Source organism: Eupeodes corollae, chromosome 1, assembly GCF_945859685.1.
Source record: "Eupeodes corollae chromosome 1, idEupCoro1.1, whole genome shotgun sequence".
Taxonomy (NCBI): domain Eukaryota; kingdom Metazoa; phylum Arthropoda; class Insecta; order Diptera; family Syrphidae; genus Eupeodes; species Eupeodes corollae.
The window spans coordinates 133325976-133348814 of NC_079147.1; positions in this window are offsets into that span (position 1 = coordinate 133325976).

Consider the following 22839-nt stretch of genomic DNA (forward strand, 5'->3'; position numbering starts at 1 on the left):
CGACCGGATAGAATACAGCATTTGTACAGCTTGTTCCCTAAAAAGGCCAATCCTCCTCCCCCTCTAATTATCGTCTAAAAGCCCTCACAACCCTTCTTTCGAAGTTCATGGAAACGCTGATTGATTATCAGCTTAAGAAATATCTCTAAAAACGGAAGCTTCTTAATGACCGGCAGTATGCCTTTCGTAGCAATGATCTAATAGTTTATCTCACTGAATAGTGGAACAAACCTTTACATCGTTTTCGAGATGTTTCAAAGTCATTTGATAGAGTTTGGCATCAAGCTCTCTTATCGAATGTGCGTGCTTTTGGCATTGATAAATCCCTTCTTCGTTGGATTAGAAATTACCTTTCTAACCGATGTTTTAGATGGTTTCAAGTCTGAATTTCATAAAATAAATGCTGGTGTTCCCTAGGACTACGTTTTGTCTCCGACTCTATTTCTTATATTCATAAACGATCTCTTGTCTGCAACTTCTAATCCATTAAACTGTTTCGCACACGACAAAACCCTCAGATTTTCTTATTGGTTTCTAGATTCACATCTTTCGGTTTTGGAACTTTAACGGCAGCGTATGATAAGCTCATTAATTTCGATCTTAACAGAATTGTACAATGTGGAATTAAGAACCGTGGAATATACTGCTTCAAAAACTCAATGCTTTCTGCTGTCGTTAAAGTGTAATCCATCTCCGATGCCGCTTTCCATGAGCGGCAATTGCACCCAGTAAACTAGTCAACTTTCAGTACTCGGTATTTGTGTCACAGATCACCTCTTATGGGATGATCACATATTCGATATTGCCAAAAATGCTGTCAGGTGCTTAGGATTTCTCCGACAGTGCAAGGAATGTTTCACCGCTTCTGATCTGGCTAATATAACTCACACATTTGGGCAGGTGTCCCTAAAACAAGTTTAAGTATTTTGGACAGGATCCAAAAAAGAGCTTTCAAAATGATAGGCAATAGAACTATAACCAGAACAATTACGTCACTCGAACATCGCCGCAATGTTTTATGCCTTTCGTTGTTCTACCTATATTTTTACAAATAGTGTTCTGTCGAATTGGCCAGTTGCATTCTCCCCCTCTAGGTCTAACAATTCAGTCGTAATATTCGTACTTCTAGGAATGCTCATCAGTCAAGTATTCTTTTTCATATCCAAAACTTTAAGACCAATGCGCATCGGTATCTAATCTTTACTTCTTTCCTATTTTCCTAAAGCTCGCACTGTGTTTAAAGCTTCAACATGTAAAGGTTATTAAAAACCCCTTGAGTACATGAGAATTATAAAAAAAATAATATATAATTAGTCACATTAAAGGCCCGTCATTCAAAATTTTGACCATCGTAGGGGGGTCGGGTGGTCATTTGGCCGATATTTTATTTATACAAAAATAATTGAACCATACTAATATTATCATAATTAAAAGAACTGGCATTAATTTCATAAATAATTTGTGCTTTTTTCAAAATCAACATCAGCCCTTAAAATTTAACCACCCTTTAGTTGTACTATAGCAAATTCATCCGTTAAGACAAAACAAAACAAGCGATATACCTTACATCATATTAATCAAATTTGCATAGATATCACCTGCTCAAGTTGCCAGCAAATGAATTTAATTTTGTTTGGCCTTAACAAGAACTAGGTATTACTTACATTCACACCATACATACCATACATAGATATCTTTAAGTATTTATGTAGGTATTCCTTCACATAAAATTGACAAATTAACCCACCTGTTCGGACCATTCTTCCTTAAAATATCTATAACCCCATATTCATGTCGAATGACCAACTCATTTCAACATTTAAGTTGAAGAAGTAAGGGCAAAAGATTATGAAGCCTTATCTGGGATGGCCATTTCACTCAACGAACACGAACACTGAACAGGTGTAGAGAGGGAAACAAGAAAAGTGCTTGTGAAACTGAAATTGAAACTAATGCATAAATCATCATGGAACAATAACATAATTGCAAAGTCATGTTCTTAAAATGCCAGCAAACTTAAAGGATGACATTTAATGGTTGTAAATCTTCACCAAAACCTTTTGACAAACTTGAGAGACCGTCTCTTGCCACTTCGAAGATTTCACAAAGACATACATACGCATTCTATATAAAAATTATCGTCGCGTCCTTCTTTTGCTCCTCTGCTCTGGTTCAAGTTTTGGCCTCATCCGATTCTGAAAGACGAAGGAGATAGAATTGAGGTTTGTGTTAGTGCCATTTTGAGCTGACTACCATCACCAGTTAGCAGTTTTATTGAAATTCGATGTCGAAGGAATATGTATATGTTAAGTAGCTATACGATATAAGGATTGGAAGTACATACATAGATACATTGCATATGTGTAGGTATTATGTGGTTCCTTTTTTTAATTGAATGCAATTCGAGTTGAGGATTATGGGATATGGGACATAAGATGGAATAATTTATAGAATTTCTTCTTTATTTTGAGCAAACAAAACGAAGATGAATTTCCTTTTACTTTCTTGAAAGTTTTTAGGTATCCATTTATGATATGGAATTTTATTGGTTTTTCAAATATGAATTTAGCTTATTATTAACGTACCTAACCTACCTACATATTTAAAGCGATTGTCTATGAGGACGATGTTGCCATAGCTATAAGGCTGTATCTAGGAAAAATCCTAACACCCTAAGGGAAATCTTATGGAATGCTTAAAACAAGCACAGTAGTTGGGCAGATAATTTTGAACTTTAAACTTCTAAATCTAAATCGGGTAAAGGTTAGATAATTCTTTGCACAATCTTTTAACAAAAAGCTACAAGGTTTGGAATCTAGTTTTTAAGAAGCCGTGATGTGCTGGACACATTAAGAGAGCTTCTGTTAAATTATGATTAACAAATAGTTAAATTAGGTGGCGCAAAAGTCCGTTGAGAGTAAGGGCATAATGACTTACAACTGTCAACTATTCCTGTATGCGAGAACTAATTGTACGCAATTCGACCGTCGGCGTACGCAATAGCCTTTGTAAGACTACCTTTTAGATCGCTGTTGTAAATACTGAAGAGAATCGGCGAATTCACCGCTCCCTCTTGAAGACCATTTTTAATTGAGAATGTTTTGGTAGAAGCTACATTGCCACTTTTTACAACAAACTTTCTACCGTTAAGCATATCATAAAGTATACACAACAATGGCTTGACGTAAGTAAAGACCCTCTAACCATATGGTGTCAAAGGCTTTTTCCAAATCAACCAGAACTACACCTGTCTTTTGTTGTTTTGATTTATTCCATTCCGAGTTAAAACGCAGCATGAATTGTGTCATGGCCCGCCTTGAACCCGAACTGTTTATCCGGAATTATTTTGTTGTCCGCAGCCCACTCAGTCAGAGCCCTATTGATGATTTTTTCGAAAACTTTGCTGATGCTCGGAAGAAGACTTATCTAGAAGAAGATTTGATAGGTTGGAGTTGTACTTTTGGAAGACCACAGCGGTCTTCCAATGCACTGGATAATATACATTATTCAGTGCATTATTGTAGAGTGTAGTGTAAATGTCAATTGCCTCCAATGTAAATGGATATACCATCGACACCTGCTGACTTTTTATTTTTTATTGAATTGCAGATGAGCTGAAGCTCAACCTTCGTCACTAACACTAAGGAATCGTCATTGAATCGCATGAAAACGCGGTTCTCAGATCGCCATTGTGTCATATCATTACGGAGGTAAAAGTGATTAAGTAGTTCTCTGTTTTGCAGGTCGTGGTTGGGGCGAATGCTAACATTCACCTTGTTCCCTTGCTGAAAAGCAGTTCCCACAGCCTCCACTTTTGCCTTCGGATCTTCAATTATGTAAAAGTCATCTTCAAAGATAGCTTCTTCTGGATCTATTTGCGCTGTCCTGAGTACGTCCCTGTTCTCTTCAGTTCTTTGGAGTTTCAGACACGGAAGGTCATTATCGTTCCTTTTTCTGAATATCTTGTTGATTTTAGGAAACATACTAGGGTCACTTTAATTAACTGACCGGATCTTACGGTCCCAGTACTTGTTAATTGATAACCTGTATCAATCAACAGATTGACATTTTGTATTGATGACTTCAGTGTCCTAACCTCCAAGTCGTGTGGGTCTGTAATTCGTTTGTACAAGTTTTTGAGTCTTGTCAGAAAGTCACTCTTGTGGCTACGTAGCGCGTTTCTGTAAGCGTCCATTTGGTCCCGTTCTTTGTACTTTGGAATTGCCCGTTCCATCGTTCGTTTTATTGTTTCGTCCATCTGTTGTAAAAGTTGGTCAATTTCTGTTTTTGTCAGGTTTCTGTTGCTTGGTGGGGTCGAACGAAGTTCTTTTGCTACTGTAATTGTAAGAGTGCGTTGCAACGTATTCCTCCAACTCCACGCGTTCGTTCGGAATCTGCATTACAGCAGCCAGTGCGCAGTGATCACTGTCGTACTCGATTGTCTGTAAGCAGTTTCGAGGTTGATTACCCACTTTGTCTGTAACTTTCAGTCTGGTGTCGTACAGTAAAAGATCCAGAAAGGAGCCGCTTTTTGGATACGATGGCTTTTCAGTAGCCATTCATCAAATTAAAAAGATGGTTAACTCTATGATTACTGTGTTGATTTCCCCAGTCTTCATGTTTTGCGTTCAAATCACGTTCAAACTTCCCTAAAAAGAACATCGAGCTGTGAAACAAAGTAAGTAACCTGCGGAGCTCCAGCCGCATAAGCCGCAATCATATACATCCGCTTCCCTTGAGTGAGATAGATGTATACAAAGCAAACTTTTAGCGTCTTTACTTTACTTTATAATTAATGCCTTTTCGTAGGAAGAGAGCGACATCGCATCGCCCCCTTGAGTGGAGTCCGGCCGGTCTCTTCTTACGATATTGTAATTTTTATGAGTCAATTTAGCTTGGTTTCGCTAGCCATAAACACATCGGGACTGTAGTCTTTCCACAATTGGAACATATTGGCTCTTCGTTCAATCCTACGCACTAACCATCATGCCACCGTTACTACATTATGATTGGATGTTTCATTATTGAAGGACAAATAAAATGGATACCCATCTGACTTTCTTTTGTGATTAACAAACTGAAAGAAAGATTTGGGATCTTTGACAGGGTTAGATTGAGTTTTATTTAAATATTCTTGGTAGAGAGAATTTATAGAGTAGTCAGTTGAGCATTGAGAGCGTAGGAATATTTCCCATAGCTTGTTCCTTTGGCTATGCAGCGATCGAAGTCTATGATAATACCCAGCCGGTGCTGATAGAGTATCTCTGCGTTGCGGTCGATAGAAAGGGAGATGCACTGAAATAGGGTCTACCACGGTATCTAGAACTTAATTATCTAGAAAGTAAAAATCTCGAATATGAAAATCTCGAAAACAAAAATCTAGAATGGAAAAAATCTCGAAAACAAAAATCTAGAAAATAAAATCTCGAAATGCCAAAATTTAGAAAAAAAAATCTCGAATGCAAAAATCCAGAATGTATGTTTGAATTTTTGAGGCAATGTTTAAAATTCGCGCGAATTTTTACATTCTTAACAAACTTAAAGTTGACAAGTAAAGTTATTAATTGAATTTTTGAGGCAATGTTTAAAATTCGCGCGAATTTTTACATTCTGGATAACTTACTGCTTCTTAACAAACTTAAAGTTGACAAGTAAAGTTATTAATCATACAATTGCACATTGCTACACAAATGCACCTTTCTTATTGTTTGCAAACATTTTTTTTCTTGCTCAGAAAATAAAATATTGGGTAAACTGATGTATTTGTGTTTTATTGACTTTTAACTGTTAAAAATACAAAAAAAAAAATCTCGAATTTATATTTTTTTTCGAGATTTTTTTCTAGATAGAGTCTTTCAAAATTTTTGTTAATTTTGGATTTTTGTGGATTCGAGATTTTTGCGTTCTAGATAATTTTTTTTTGTTTTCGAGATTTTCGGCATTCGAGATTTTTGGCATTCTAGATTTCGTCATGATCTCACTGAAATAGTGTAGTTCATTTTAAAAAAGGTTAGTGGCTTCTTCAACAGACATAAAGGGATGATTCTTAGATCCAAGTGATATCACAATGGACCAACTAGTTTGTTCGCCTTTAATACTTAAGGGTGTTGACTTATCCGTTGATTTTTTTGACAATAAGTTGAAAAGAGAGAATTAAGAGAACTTAAAAAAAGACAAAATAAAACATAATAAAAGCACTACATGGAGAAGAAGTAAGTTTCATGTGTCATTTTTTTTATTAGTTCAAGATTTTTGTTGTTTTAAGTACTTTTAAAGGGGCTTTTTTTAAGAAAGTACCCGTGCATGTTTGTTAGTGCGTTGGACTGTCGTGCCAGAGGTCTTGGGTTCGCTCCCTGTCTGTACCATCTAAAGTTTTTTCGCGGGTACTGCCTCTTGTGAGAAATTGACAAATTCTCCAACAGTAATTTATGCCATGAAAAGTTATTTCTCAAATTAGCCGTTCGGGTTTGACTTGAAACTGTAGGTGTCTTCCGTGGGATCATGGCGAAATCTAGAATGCCAAAAATCTTGAATGCCGAAAATCTCGAAAATAAAAAAAAATTATCTAGAACGCAAAAATCTCGAATCCACAAAAATCCAGAATTAACAAAAACTTCGAAAGACTCTATCTAGAAAAAAATCTCGAAAAAAAATATAAATTCGAGTTTTTTTTTTTTTGTATTTTTAACAGTTAAAAGTCAATAAAACACAAACACATCAGTTTCTTAGTTTAGTTTAGTGTTTATTTCATCAAACAAAGTTACAATGCTTTAGTGATTACTCGATAATAAAATAATTATAATATACGTACAAAAATCAATAATGAATAAAAAACAATAAATAAATAAATAAATATATATTAAACATTTCCACCATTAAGGTTTCTCAAAACAACGAGTAAATTGTTTTTAAATGAAAATCTACCAAGACAAAAGTCGATCATATCGCAAACTGAATTGGATTCTTTTAAGCACCTGGTCAATGGTTCATTAGCAGCATAATTTGTTCTGTGGAATGGAATGTTAAATAAATTTTGGTTTCTAAGCATCCTCGCAGGAACATTGAAGTTAATTAAGCTCGAAATTTCCGAACAATCAATATGATTAGTTAAAACATCACGAATAAACATAACTCCAGAAAACTTTTTACGCATATTAAGAGGCAAGATTCCAAATAATTTACACCTTGTTTCATATAGGAAGGCATATCAATGCTCCAATGAAGCCTTTTTACTAATACCCTTGTAAAGCGTTTTTGAATGTTCTCAATTCTAAAAGAGTGAACTTCGTACAAAGGGCTCCAAATAGTATTGCAATAGTCAAGAGTAGATCTAACAAACGCAAAAAAAAGACATTTCAATGTGTGAGGATCACAGAATTCCTTTGAATTGCGCAAGATAAATCCTAACATAGAATTACCTTTGGCAACTAAAAAGTCTATATGTTTTAAGAAATCAAGTTTTTGATCAAAAATTATCCCTAGATCTTTTTTAAAGGTTACTATAGATAAAAAGATATTATTTATACTATAGGAAAAATCAATTGATGTACGTTTTCGACAAAACGTTATACTTTGACATTTAGCAATATTAAGGTGTAAGGAGTTAATCCAACACCAATTTGATAATTTTTGAAGATCTTCTTGCAGCAATATGCAATCTTGTTCAGATTTTATACACCGAAAGATTTTCAAATCGTCTGCGTACATTAGACATCTAGAATTTAAGAAAACATTGGGAATGTCATTGATAAATAACAAGTTTACCCAATATTTTATTTTCTGAGCAAGAAAAAAATGTTTGCAAACAATAAGAAAGGTGCTTGTGTAGCAATGTGCAATTGTATGATTAATACTTTTACTTGTCAACTTTAAGGTTGTTAAGGAGAAGTAAGTTATCCAGAATGTATGTTTAAATTCAAGCGAATTTTAAACATTGCCTCAAAAATTCAAACATACATTCTGGATTTTTGCATTCGAGATTTTTTTTTCTAGATTTTGGCATTTCGAGATTTTATTTTCTAGATTTTTGTTTTCGAGATTTTTTCCATTCTAGATTTTTGTTTTCGAGATTTTCATATTAGAGATTTTTACTTTCTAGATAATTCATTTCTAGATATCGTGGTAGACCCGTCCTCCGTCCCTTTCTATAGTATTCGCACACAGGAATGGCTGAGAATTGTATGTCACTAGGCCCTAGTTCTCAACAGAGCCACCTAATTAATTTAATTAAAGGGGCTTTTTTAAAAATCTGATTTAAAAGAAAAATTTTAAAAGCGAGATTCGAATTTGGGACATCTCAATTTTTTTCCAAAAAATATTCTTTTTTTGTGCAACTAAAAAAAAACTAATTTTGTTGACCAGTATTAATATTTAGTTTTTGGTTTTTATTAAATTATATTTTTTTTTAATTTTCACCAAAATGTTGTCAATTGGAAACATTTCATCTTGTTTCTTTTTAGTGATTGAATTTCTCTTTTGAATAAAAACAAAACCATAGAAAATCTATAACTGATAACAACTATGGTATAGGTATTTGCTTGTGCATTTACTTATTATACATTTTCATGTTAAAAAAAAATATAAAATATATATTTGAATGAAAATTGCAAATGAATCTATTTTGAGAGCTCCTATTTTTTTTTGTTCACCATCATTAATTCATTCAAATAGGTACCAACATAAAGGCAAATCGATTTTTAATATCCATCAATTAAGAAAAAACAATTACATGGAGACATAACATCAACCCACACACCTATAGATATTTATTGAATTTGATTATATATACTACATACATAGATAACCAACCTGTTAAATTGAACAACGAATCATGTATTCAAAAAAAAGAATTTCCACCCATGTTAACAAGAGCTTAATTTTTTCCGCTGAAATTCATTTTAAATAAGTATGTAAAATAAAATAGGTAATATAAAATAAAAACAAAAACTTTGAATCAGTTTTTGTAAAACAAAGGAATTTATTGATTTTTGTACGTTGGTAATTCCATACAAAACAAAAACTATTTAAATTTAAATTTCACTAAATTACTCCTATAGTATAAATTGTAATCACCATTGCACCAACTACTATTTTGTCCCGAAAACTAATGTTTGTGTGTTTAAACTATGAATTATACAAATGTAGCTATACAGCTATGAACACGAAAATAGCTCACTCTTTGTTTATTTTAAAAAAATGTTTTAATTTTTTGTTTATAAATAAAATAACTAAATATTCTTATATACAGTGAATAAAATGCAAAATCATACTCATCAAAAATTAAAATTATTTCCTTCGTTGTTTTGTGGAAAATAAAAAAAAAACTTTGTAATATTGTTCCTCAATATGTTTAAATATAAAACTTTAACTATCGTACCATTTATTATTACTAATGGACCCACAAACGGACCAAGAAAACGCTTCCCAAACCATCAGGCTGACTCCTTCGTGTTTGACCGTCTTCAAAGTATACTTTGAATTTTAAGGCTGACCTTCTCCTAAAAGATGCAAAGATTTGTTCCACTGTTCGGTGATTATCAATAGACCTATCGCTACGAAAGCCATTGCTACGACGGTCATTAAAAAACTTCCGTTTTTCAAGAAATTTCCTTAGGTGATAATTAATCAGCGTTTACATGACCTTGGATAGAAGGGACGTAAGTGCTGTTGGGAAATAGTTGAAGGGAGAGGAGGGTGACTTTTTTAGGGACAGGCTGGACAAAATCAGTTTTCCATCCACTCGGAAAAAGACCAGTAGAATAGGACAGATGGAAAAGCTTTCGAAGTGGTTTCGCCAGCGTTAAATAACACCTTTTCAGAACAATAGAGGGGATACTATCCGTGCCAGCGGATTTGTGTATGCCAAAGTTTTTCAGTGCTCTTGGGAAAATTTATACCATATAATTGTTTATGCTCTCCAGTACCGTAGAATCAACAACAAACTGTGCTGCTGCCTTAATGTCTGGTGATTTCACTAAAATTAAATTTTTAACTATGTCTGCACTGGAATCCACGTCACTATCAAGGAAGCATAGTAGTATCAACGCTCGTAAAAATTTTCGGAAAGGTGGGTTTCCAAAATTTATTTTTTACTTTTTTACTGAGGGTCAGCTTTAACCAAATTAATTGAATTTCGCACTATTTTCCTTGAACATTTCAACAATTGCGAATAACTAAGATAAGACTCCTTTTTTAAAGAAAAATGTTAATTTAGGCCCATATTTTGTATTACCTACCCTTCATAATTTTAGTGAAACAATCAAATTGAACACTTCTCTGTCCATAGCTGTACGTAGGTAAAGAAAGGATATATCCACCAATAGCCGACAATACTTCATCGTCAGCATTGTAGCTAACGATATAACAAAAACAACATAAAAACTATATCGGAGTATGTGAAAACCTATTTACCTTCATACCTATATATTGATACTGTAAACCAGAAGAGTTAAGCCTTGAAATTCAACTGAAATTCAAATAACAATATAGAGTTAGACGCTATTAGGGAAAAAAAACAAGCATTTATTCCAATTTTCACAATATCAGAACTATAGATATACTGAATGAGTATAGCTAGGTATATAGGCAGACTGCAAACATTATGTGTGTCGACATTTTTTTGACACTATTTTTTATCTTTGTTAGCGACATTATCAATTCTGAACTGAAATCACCGGTGACAACAATGCACAAAAAAGTGCTCAAAAAAAGAAAAGAAAAAAATGGTAAAAGATACCAAACCCTGTGAAAATACATTTATAAAGTTTTTATTTGAAAAATAAATTTCAACTACGGCTTTGGACACTGACAAGCAAAGCAATTTCGTAGGCGCGCTTTGCGCAACTTCAAATACCCACTGGACCCAATTAAAAAGAATGCAATAAAGACAAAACGCCCTAAACGAAAACAAAAAATGACAAGCTGAAAAAGCTATAACAAAAATGAGTACGCCAGGATCCTTTCGGCTAGAATCTATTTTGCATATAGATATACAGATGGATACAATCACGATTAAATCGAAATTCTACACTTTCCCTATACCCACGCTGCACATACGAACCTAACACACATCAGATACGCCCACTCAATTCTTTAACAAATAATGTCATTCTCTAAATCGACAGATAATGGAAATATTTTAAAGTGAAAATTCTGGTCCTTGTACCAATACGAATGCATAACACAAAATTGAGCACATTGCACAATAATTCATATTCATGCTTTTTATATTTCTGCTGTAATAGGAGTTTTCATATGCAATTTCAAAAATCCGGGTTTAACTTCATAAAAAGTCCTACAGGCATGTAGCACGAGGAAATTGTGTACCTAACTTTATAAATCTAACTACACCTGTGATGAGTTACGTTACGTCGTCATCGTGTGTTTAATTTTTCCAACGTGGAGGAACGAAAAAATAGTCTTTTGTCCAGACATAGATATATGTAGTCAAAAAAGGGATCCCATCCGATATTCTTAAAACATCGCATCGCTGGGATTATGCAAGTAAACACGGACAGGTTAATAATATCTTCTTTCTTTATACCTATGAAATGAATACACATACACATGTATAGTACATATATCAAGGATCTAGATCCAGGCCTACTTTCCGTTGCTGTCTCTGCGAACATATGTGTATGTAGATACGAGTATACGCCGCCGCCGCCGGTCCGGTAAGCTTTCAATAAAGTCAAACCCAACGTTCCGAAAATCATGGTTCTAGTTCTAAGTGTGCTACCTGCCTCAAATAAATGGATGACAGAAAAAATACGATGTCACTACCCCCCATCTTTATGTGCCTCACTTGTGCATTCTGCTGCAGGGTTGCATATCATAAATATGTTACTAATCCTCCCAACACACTGTATCGCCTTCAAAACCCATCACAGTAGGTTAGGTATAGGTACCAGAGTATATACGAGTACCAACATCAGTATAAGCTATATTGACGTGCAGATATCCTTGAGAGAGTTAGTTGGCTCTTGGCTGACCTGTTACTGAAGTTCTATTTTGATCTCTGTTGGACGTCAAATAGCTACATCCTACATCCCAAGTTGTGATGCAGTGTGTATTTTACACACCTCTTCTTTTAGGACAAGGCGAAGGCACCTTTTCTAGTTGGGGTGATAGTTTTTTTTTTTTTTTAATTTTCTCTTGCTGTCAGTATTGATGCAAACGATAGACGGACATTGATGGAAGGTGTTGAAGCAAAATTTGTATGTGTTATTAATTTTTCATTTTTACGAAAAAATGGATGCATATAGCCACTTTTAGATTGGATGTATCTTTGCAGTTAAACCTTCAAGTCTAACTCCAAATTTTGTATGGACAATTAAAGAGTTTCACGGGGAAGTATATGTTCTGACCTATACTTTGTTTTTCTAAGATTAGTTTACAAGCTCTTCTCCAAAACGCTTTACTTTACCATCAAAGTAGACTTTAATAACGATCAACCAAGAGAAAAAGCTGGATTTAGAAAAGGATTCGCAACATCAGACCACTTACAAACAATGAATCAGCTAACAAAAAAATTAAATTAATTTAGACTACTGACTTTACTAATACTTTTGACTCCGTCGAACACGAAATGATATGGTCCTTTTTGAATATAGTAGAGACGATTAAAAACATATAAAAAATAACACTTCACGAATTAAAACAGAGAATTAAGTACGCGAGTTCAATATGACAAGAGTAGTTAGACAAGGAGATCCGCTTTCACCACCTTTATTTAGTTCAGTTCTGGAACACATTTTCCAAAAAACTAACTGGAAAACATAGTATGGAACAAGGATATGTGGACAAGTTCTTCACAATTTAAGGTCTGAAAACGAAACAGATCTTTTTTCTACAAAAGCTACACATATTCAAGACATGTTGTTGTCTACAAATCATGGACAAATAAAGAAATCGAAAATTAAATCCATGACAAATTACACAAAAGACGCTATAACGTTGGACGAAGAAAGAATTCATTACGAAGAAGATTACATATATTTGGGGCAGCTAAAATTCTGAACACACGACCAAGTCAAAGGGAACGAAACAGAATTATTGACGTAATAAACAAGAAGTCGAAAATGGAACTGGGCAATATTTAGAATTCAGGAACAAAGATGGAAAAAAATGACAACGAAATGGAGGCCAGAGAACACTAAACCAGCTGGACGACCCAATAAAAGATGCAGATACGATTTATGACAAACTTTTAACTTAAACATTATTAAATTATTATTATTTATTTAAATTAAAATTTTTAAAAAACCTGTGTACAAATTGATAATGTACAAAATACCAAAATGTTTTGAAATTACTCAAACGAAGATTTTTTTCCTCTATCTCATTGAAATCTTTAAAAGATACTCAGTATGAATAGGCAACGAGTAGTGTGGGACTTTTACCGCGTTAAAACCACCGGTTAATACAGACCAATATTTAAAAGATCAGCAAATGATTTATAGTTGTAATACTTTCCCATAGCTTTTATACCAACAGCTCATGAATATTACTTACTTACTAAGACCAACAGCTCATGACCATTGCTTACTTACTTAAGATGGTGTTACAGCCCAGGGTGGAGCTAACATGCGCCAGCTGATTCGCGGTCTTCCTCTAATGTGATTTGCAAACGTTATTCTCCGTTTGATTTCAGTGTTGGTGTCGTTGTCTGAATTGATAGTTGTTCATGCTGACGTTTTGCCGAAGTCGTTGTCGTTCGATTTTCATTTTAGATTATAGCATATAGTTGGTCTTGCCCTCATTGACCACTAAACCCATCTTCTCCGCTTCCGTCGCAATGCACGAAAAAACTGAAATCACACTTTCATCTTCCAACTATGTCAATATCATCGCCATATCCAAGTAATTGAATGGACCTTTAGAAGACTGTGCCTCCAGTGTCGATGGTTTAGTTCTGCAAAATTCTTTGCAGAAGTATGTTGAAAAAGTCGCATGACATTATATCACCTTGTCTAAAATCTTTTTTAACATTATCTTTTCCGACCTTTTAGATTAGCGTGAATTCTCCATCAGCATTCCGCATAAACGGATAAATTCGACAGGGATGCCAAAGCTAAATATAACTCTATAAAGCTCTTCGATATAGATGCTGCCATAAGTGGCTTTAAAATCGATGAAGAGATGGTGGGTATCGATTTAAAGTTCGTGGGGTTTTGCAAAGGTCTACCACAATGTGAACAATTCCTTGTCTGAAGCCACACTGATATCTATATGGACCTATCAGGTTGTTGACGAACGGGTCAGACGTCCACATAAAACGGCATAAAGGGTCTCATATGCGATGATCAGAAGACTTATTAATTTGTATTTAACGCAATTCAGAGGGTCTAATTTCTTGAGTATTGGGCAAACTGCATACCCTTCGGGTATATTTTCTTCCGACCATATTTTCCAGATGAGTTGATGCATACTCGCTACCAGGACATCTCCTGCTTTAAATAATTCGGCAGCGATGCTGTAAGCTCCAGCAGCTTTGTTGAACTCTAGTTTCGATATGATATCTGAACTTCGTCGAGGGCGGGTAGGGGTAATTGTTTTTCTGCGTCGCTTAGGATTAGTGGTTCTATCTTCCTTACAGCGGAATTCGATTCGTCACATTTTGTAAAAGTGGTATTTCCATATTCTTATCATAGACTTGGTTCTTCTTAATCTCTGATTATTTTCTCGTAGTTGGTATGACTTTGAAGTCGCTGATAATGGAATACAGTGCATTCTTCTGTACTTTAAGTTTAGTTCTTTTCTATTCTTTTTGATGTGTTCTTTCCATTTAAGCAAGCTTTGCAGTCAAAGTCATTTCAAAGAATTTGACAATATTGGAGTAAGGTGTTTCTGTACTGTTTATAGAAATTGGAACATTATTTATTCATTTACTTTTATTAACCATTTTTACGTCCAACTAATTTATAAACTGATTTGGCAATTTTTCAAAGATGGCCATAGTAGCGTTGATAGTTATCTACTGGAATATCACTTGTCGATAAACGATACAAGGGTGGTCCTTTTTATTTTCTTTAGTTCCGAGTAATTTTGGTCGTGCCGTACTCTAAGTCCTACTCTAATCGGTAACAAAAGATTTCAATATTTCAAAGTATTCTCTGGGAAGGTTTTACTGAAGTCAAAAATCTTTTAAAAGACTGTCAATGTTTAAGAATATAGCTGAGCATACTTTATTTTCTTCAAGTGTTTTTTTTTACCACATTTGTAATTCGATAAACTTTACTTTTCAGTAACAGTTTTTTGAAAACATCTGTCCATGATTGTCATAAGCGATATTGTTCTGTAAGATGTTACTTCTATTGGTCTCTACTTAAGTTTAAATTAAAATCAATAGAAAACTAAAAAACTCATTGGTTCCATATTTAGCCGTATGAAACACAAAATAAAAAATTACTTCGTAAGTCACGATGTGGAATTAGAAAACCAATCAAATAAACCAAATGAGGGCAATTGATTTTTTAATTAATTTATATATACATCGTTTTTCCAAGGAATGAATACCAAGAATCACCTCGAATAACATGATGGCATAGAAAAATTCTATCGAAAGCTACGATTTGCAGTTTTGGTCAAGTCCTTTTATATTCTTTGAATTCCGCCTGAAGGGATGGCATATAAATAGTATTCCAGATGGAAGAACAGTATTCAAAATTTGAAAGTACATAAGAAAAACACTTAGATTTTACAGCATAACCATGTATAAAGTCTTTAGTATTCCTCGAAATAAAAGCATTGAACTGGCTTTTGACACGATGTGGTTAATTTGGTTGGAAAATGTGAATTTGATAAAAAGTCAAACTAAAATTCCTCTTTTCAGTAACTTTCAATCCATGCATGTTCCTAGAAAAGGATATTGGCAATGGATGATGGTAAAAAATCATACCACGGCATTAATAATCATTCAAATTCAAACCATAACAATACGCCAAACAGACAAGTTTGTCTAATTTATTGAAATCAGTGTATATAACATTTCTTTGATATCCCTTTTTGACTGGTTGGCCTGTTGGTTTTAATTTGAATCTCCACTGTTATACTTTTACTTTGTCTTTGTCTCAATACGTATTTAGTGTGACAGTAAAATCATCGATAGTAAAAATACGTTGTCAAAATTGTACAAATAAATTTTACGATCTTTGGTCCAAGTACAGCAGTTGGGCTCATCAATTCGATGTTTCCCTCTCTGCGAAATGTTGTATACGCGTCAGATATTTGCTTGCTTTCACACAACATTATGTATCTTCATCAGCTGGTGAACAATTTGATAAGCTAAGCGAACCGAAGGAAGCCGGGCTGGGGATTAACAAAGGGAAAACAAAGATCCTAGACATTTATTTCGAACAATTTTCGAGTTGACGTTGCAGGACTGTAGATTAATCGGTGGATAACTTTTTATACTTAAAAAATATCTCCAATAAGATAAAAACCAATATTATAGCCGACAAAGAAATTTTAAACACGAAATTTTCCTTGGAAATGTAAAAGTGTAAGTAGAAAAATTCTTTGTGATTCAGTTCAAATCTTCATAAGATTTTCTTAATTGTTCTTAATTGCTAAGAACATTAAAATCATATATCCTAAAATTAAGAGTCATAAAGAGACAGTGATGCGACCCACACTAATAACTTCCCACCCCCGTCTCTAGAAAAAAATCATTTTGAAGCCAATACGTTCATTCATTCGTCACGAGATATAATTTTTACCAATTTTGCGTACTATTTTTTGTAGATTTAATTTTCTATGAAAAGACTGACTTGTATTTTTATAAAAATTATACTGATTATCGAAAACTACATTTTTTGTAAGATGAAATTAGTTCAAGCCAATATTTTTAGTTTTTGACAAGATATTAAAACATCCATGTTTACCAAGTTTTTGGAATGTTTCTTTTAGGTTCTTATTTTTTGTCAATACGATTTCCCTCAAAAAAAATTATTTTGGTGATGAAATCATTTTTGTTCGTAGAATATTCGAGGTGTCAATTATTTTTTGATTTATGAATAGGTAATTTTTTCAAAATAATATCAGTTTCTGCGTCATGATCTGTATAACAAACATTTGTTTGAAGCCGATGGCTCTACTGATTCTTGAGGTAGGGACGATAAAAAAAGCTTTCCGAACGTACATACGTACAAACGCACGCACAGACTTCTCTCTAAAAATCTTGTATGTATGTTGATTCTAGAGACCTTGATGAGAAGTTGAAAATAAATATTAACTTTGATGAAATCGTATATTCTTTCAATTTTCACAATTTAAATGTTAATGTGTGTAACGCAAATATTGTATTTCAGAATTCTGTATAACACTGTATAACTAACACCGCTTGATCATAATGATGTATGTCTTAAATGTTATATTTTCAAATACTGCCAATTTAGATAACTGTCGAAAATCATTGCCTAAAAATACTGTATCCTTTATAAAATGTATTTTTGGATAGCTTTGGCCTTAAACTAACTGCAAAAATATAGTTAGTTTTGTATTATTTATTGAGAAGAAACCAGGGCCCTATTTCATAAACATTGACAGGTGACAATTCTACAAATTTGTCACACTTATGTGACAAGGTTTCATTGCATAACGTATTGACAGGTGACATAATTGTCAGTTAAATACAACGACAATTTTGTCGTGACAATTTTGTAGTTGTCAAGATATGACAATTTTGTCGTTGTCAAGGTATGACAATTTCGTCGTGACAAATGACAAATTTGTCACTTTCATATTTTGGCAATATTTTTTAACGTACATAAGAAAGTGAATTGATCTATAGTATTTTTTATTTACAAATTGTGTATGCATGTACATACAAAAATTATTGGATGCTGAAAGTGATGACCGATTTTTAACAAAATCGTCTGTTTTGCAGACGCGGAATTTTTCCTTAAATTGATAATCACTTAATAAGGTGAGGGTGGCGTACCTCGCGTTCGACGTCACTTTCACTTGAAAACATTATATTAAAATAAAATTGTCACCTTACGACCGAAACTCAATTGCTCGTCACAATTGTCAACTATATACTGACAAAATTGTAATTTGTACCATTTTTTCTGTTTCATAAAAAATTGTCACTACAAATTTGTCGGGGAATTTGTGACAATTTTTAAAAAAAATCCCTGACAATTCATTGTCATGACAATTTGTTTATGATCCGAAATCTTGACAACTTTGTAAAATTGTCAGGGAATTTTACAAAGTTGTCAATTTGTTTATGGGACCGAATTTATACAATTGTCAGGTTTGTCATTTACAAATTTTTACCTGTCACCTGTCGCACCTGTCAATATTTATGAAATAGGGCCCAGGGGTCAAATGGACTAAGATGAACAGTACTTTTACATAGTATTTATAATACAAGCTAATTTTTTCAATCTGTTAAAGATTATAGACTAGAACTGATGGAGATGATATTGTCCTGTTGGTAATTCCAAATTTCCAACCATAAAATAAAATAGTAAATACCTTCCTTCTATGACTGGTGAGTGTTGGAAGGTTCATTAAAGCGAGTTTTTGTGAGTAAGGGGGAAGAGTAGGTTCGTGTGACCATGGAAGAAAAAGCATACATTTTTCAATGGAGTAGTAGGGTGACCACACTACAAATTTATATTCATGCATAGGTCTTACAAATGAAGTAAAGAGAAGCTTAAGAACGTAAGGGCAACGGAAATCCCGACTGAATCTTTTTATGAATCCTAGTATCCCATTATATTTCTTCACTATGTAGTTTAAATGCTTAATAAAAGTTAAATTGGGATCAAGAAAAACCCCTAAATCAGAACTTTCAGAGACTTTACTTATGTAACATGTATCAAACGTATCATGGTCTTACACTTGTCAACATTTAAAACTGGAGTTTTTACTGCACCATTCCCTAAATATTAACAAGTCTTCTTGCAAAAATAAACAGTCAGACATTTAAATATACTTTTAAAAAACTTAATTCCATCTGCTCAAATAAGAAGGGAAGAATTTTTAACTTCCCATAGGAAGTTATTGTATAATGGGTCCGATTTGTCAAATTGATCATTTAGAGTCGAAATAAAAGATTTTTAGAAAGATGTCTGTGCGTGCGTGTGTACGTATGTTCGTACGTTCGTACGTCTGTACTTCCGTACTTTCGCAACATTTTTTCATCGTTCATAGCTCAAGAACCAGAAGAGACTTCAAATAAATTTTGTTATACAGATAATAATGCAGAAGGGTTCTGAAGAAAATTGCGCGGGTGTCTTTTTTTATCATAGCAGTGAAACAAAAGGTGAAAATGTGGGTTAACCCTAGATATCTCACGAACCAAAAACGCTACAGACTTGAATTAAATTTTATATAATATATTGTAACGTGATACCAAACAAGTTTATTCTTTGAAAATAAAAATCCAAATAACGTTTTTTGACTTCATTTTCGACTTAAATATCTTTTTAAAACTTTCAGATTTTGTCTTAGATCTAATTTTTTCTTATGAGAAATATTGTTTTCAACATTCGATAAAATTTTTTGAAAAATCGAATTGAAAGTTTTTTAATAAAAATTAAATCGTAAAAAAATAAATTCCTAAAAGATAGTAAAAATTGATTTTTGACTCAAATAAGTTTTCAAAAATTTGAGATTATGGTTTCCAACTAATTTTATCTTATAAGAAATATTTTTTTCAATATTCGGTAAAGTATTGAAATAACAGTTTTTTCAAAAAATAAAAACATAAACAAACATAAACAAACATAAACAATTTAAAGGTTTCTCATAAACTATTTTTTTTTGTTTTGTTTTGTGGTGCATAAATAAACAAAGTAGACAGTTTTCCGACGAACGAACATGCGACTTATAATTGTCCGTTGTCTAAAGACTGTCCTTGCGATTTAATTGTTGTCATCGCAAAGTCCAGACACTCTGGAAATTTTTAGCGAATGGTAAATCCGTTGGAATCATCGGTATTCGCGGAATCAAGACATAATCTCCTTTGTATTTTCCTTTTATGATTGTTGTTCCATTGCATAGCCGAGGTTGATTAATGTTACGCAGCATAATGACAACTGATCCTTCTTTTAACTGCAAATTATGAGGTGATAATCCAGGCAATTCCAGTGAATTTAAAAACTCTGTTGGATAGTTGACTACGTCATCTTGGTTCATAACGGTGTCGACTGATTTGAAGGAAACCAACTGTTCTGGAAGAAAATTCTGAATGATCGCATTTAGATCCTCCACATCTGTACTTTTCGCTGCCAAATTTGCTTGTTCACCGAGCCAAATATTTTTATTGAACTTTTGCGCTATATCAGGGAAAATACGCTGAATAAGCTCCTCTTTTGAATCTGTGATATGACAGAAATCTGTGGGTAATGTGATGAATCCGGTTGAGGTGTTCATGTCCATTGCAACTTTATTATTTCCAATATCTAACAACTGCAAACACATTTGCAGTTTCATCATGTTGCAAAAATATTCGCATGGTAGTTGTTTATTGAAGTGTCTTTACGTACTGCCAAATTCGATGATTTGAAGTGTGTTAAAAGCTATTTTCCTATTGTTGGTGTAAGCGCATCACGCTTAAATGTTAGGGCGAGTTAGCTCGCCGCAAAGTTGGAAGTAAAAGATCAATATGAATGTTCGTTTGACTGTTTTATTTTCATTGAATTCATTCTTTAAATACTATTGTCTTAACTGTTATACTTATTTTATATCTTACTTCTATACGTTGAATTTCATATTAAAAATAATTCTATTTTTCTATTGGTTAAATAATATTAATAAGGATCTTATTATTATTGAGTGACAATCAATGCAATCGAGTGGAATGTTGATGTTATGATATGACTAACATACTCGATTTGCATTTCACTTGGTTTGTTACTCATTTATTGAATGGGCAGTTGCAGCGCATATGTGGATACCCTACAGATTTAAGGCATGCATTTAGTTCATCAGTAACAGTTGATCTGGGAATAACTGGAAGAGTCTGACGAAAATCACCTGACAACATAATCATGACCCCACCAAAAAGACTTTGGTTGTCACGAAGATCCTTCAATGTTCTGTCCAGTGACCTCTTATGGGCCATTGTGCATTCATCCCAAACAATTCATTTGCATACCTGTGGGATCTTGGCCATTGCGCTAAATTGGCGTTTCGGTGATTTGCATGTTTAATGGTAATTTTAAGGCAGAATGCGCAGTTCGTCCGCCTTCTATCAGAGTCGCAGCTTTTCCAGATGAAGCCAACGCTAGAGAAACATCATTTCGCGATCTGATCCTCGCCAAGAGCACTGAAATTAAGAACGTTTTTCCGGTTCCTCAGGGAGCATAAAGGAAATAAATTCCACCAGATCCACTGTTCACAGTTTCTATCAAAGTGTCGTACGCAATTCTTTGTTGTTAATTTAGTTGTGAAACATTTGTACGAACTGTTGTTCCCTTTGCGACTCGTGGTTAGAAACATCGTGCATATGACGATTGGGTGCTGTCATTCCTAAACGTGACAATACTTTATTTGCTATCAATAAACACATATCTTCTACCATGATAAATGTCTAATGTCGATATGATAATCGCAAACTATGTACGAATTTGATCAGGCGATTAAGATATTACGGAATCATTGAGCGTATAATCCCATCAGGGCAAATCGTTCTCAAGTTAATGGAATAGTTGGCATGCCTCACGATAAGTCGCACACAGCTGTCTATTAAAGATCAAAGGATATTGTAATCCACCATAGCTCCTGTATGTTTCAGATACACGTTTTAAATCACTATTCCGACGATGAAGCACAATATCTCTAGATTGTAAATTTTCACTCACAATGACAATAGCCACTTCATCAATCGTAGCTGAATTAAACCTCCTTGTGTGCGACAACCTAAGTTAGGTCGTCTACTCCCCGGCATCGTAACGTAATTAATCAAAGAAGCGTCACTATTACAAAATATCAACAACAAAAAAACACACTACCTGGAATGTCACTATCACAAAGGATCACAAAAGTAAAGAAATAAAAATCGTCACTCACAAAGATAGAAGGATGCACTAATAGAATATCGTAACCATGATCGTAACACAATATCGTCAATCGTGTTCAGATTTTTTTATTTATTTTTTTGGAGTTAATCTTTAGCCATAAATCTCCGTGTTCTGAAGTGCGACAGAATGATTGATATATAAGTTGGTTGTCAAATCTAATGTCAAATATAATGGTTGTGTTGAGAAACTTAAAAATATAATCTGAAACAGTTACAGCTGAAGTTAGCTAAAATTAAGTTTCGCGAAGCCGACCAAATTAATCGGAATCAGCACCACTCAATAGTTTATTACATTCTTTGTCGCGTTCGCTATTCACTTTTGTTTATTTTCGGAACGCGACATTAGATCCTCCAAAGCGCACGCGAACACTACTCATAGATATGATTGAAATTGAACTTTATGCAGCGGTAATAAATTGCAAATTGACTCTTTGACGTTAGGAACACAACTAAGTTGCTAACACAACAGTGAGTGATTATAACTTAATATTATAACTTTATTGAATAGCAATAAAGTTCAAATTGACTCTAGAAAACGTCTGTATGGGAAATATAAGAGAGCTGTTTTTAGGGTTTACTGGAAATTATTCTATTTTTTCTCGACTTTTAAACCTTCCCTAGACCTCCACGAACATTTCAAGACTAAGATAAGATATTTCCGTTCAGCCGTTCTCGAGTATTAGTGATTTTAATTAATTTTTATATATAAAATTTGTATGTATAAATTTAAGTCATTTATAAATAAAATTGGAGCTAAATGGCCAATCAGAAACTCCAGAATTGACCAGAATATTCCTAACAAA